Here is a 738-nt window from a genome sequence, read left to right as displayed (position 1 = left end):
TGCCACAACCGCGTGCAATAAATATTAGTGCAATTAGTATTCATTCATATAACATATAAAGACGAAATTGAAAAAAAATTAATAAATATACTAACAAAATAAAATGAAAAAAAAAGAACGAAGTATCAAAAATAAACTAAATATAAGATTAAAATTAAATTATTAAAGTCTATACTACTACATCCCATAAAGAGTAAAGGGTAGAGAACTTTGTTAGTAAGTACTGTTACAAGACCAACAGTTGTGCAAGGAAGTGATTTGAACAGAATCATGCTCGACTCCCATATATTTACTCAATTAATGGTACCCAATTTATGAGGCTGGATAGACTCCTGGCAGGTTCCAGAACCCACAGGGTTGACTCACGGCTATAGTGTAACAGAAAACAATTTTCTGTCCTAGCAGTTTGTAGCATAGTGCCTTTCCACAGTGCCACCGTGCTCCCAAATGTAGGATTACTATTATGAAATTAGTAAATAGATAATAATAAATATTGATTAAATAATTAATGGAAGAAAAATGTTAAAATAAAAATAAAATTGTTACGTGTGAGATAACCATTCACATCTATATATAATTTTCGAATTCAGCGTTGGGAACTCTAAACCAAGTATTGCCTCCCTCATGTAGAAGGCATTGCTTCAAGAGATTCCGGCACTTCACTGGTAACTAGTCATGTTTCCGATTATATTATTGAACAAAGTTATTCATTAATCCACAATTCATTATGCGATCATT

Source organism: Halyomorpha halys, unplaced genomic scaffold, assembly GCF_000696795.3.
Source record: "Halyomorpha halys isolate HHAL.00 unplaced genomic scaffold, Hhal_1.1 Scaffold149.1, whole genome shotgun sequence".
Classification (NCBI taxonomy): Eukaryota; Metazoa; Arthropoda; class Insecta; order Hemiptera; family Pentatomidae; genus Halyomorpha; species Halyomorpha halys.
Note: the sequence above shows the minus strand (reverse complement) of the source record.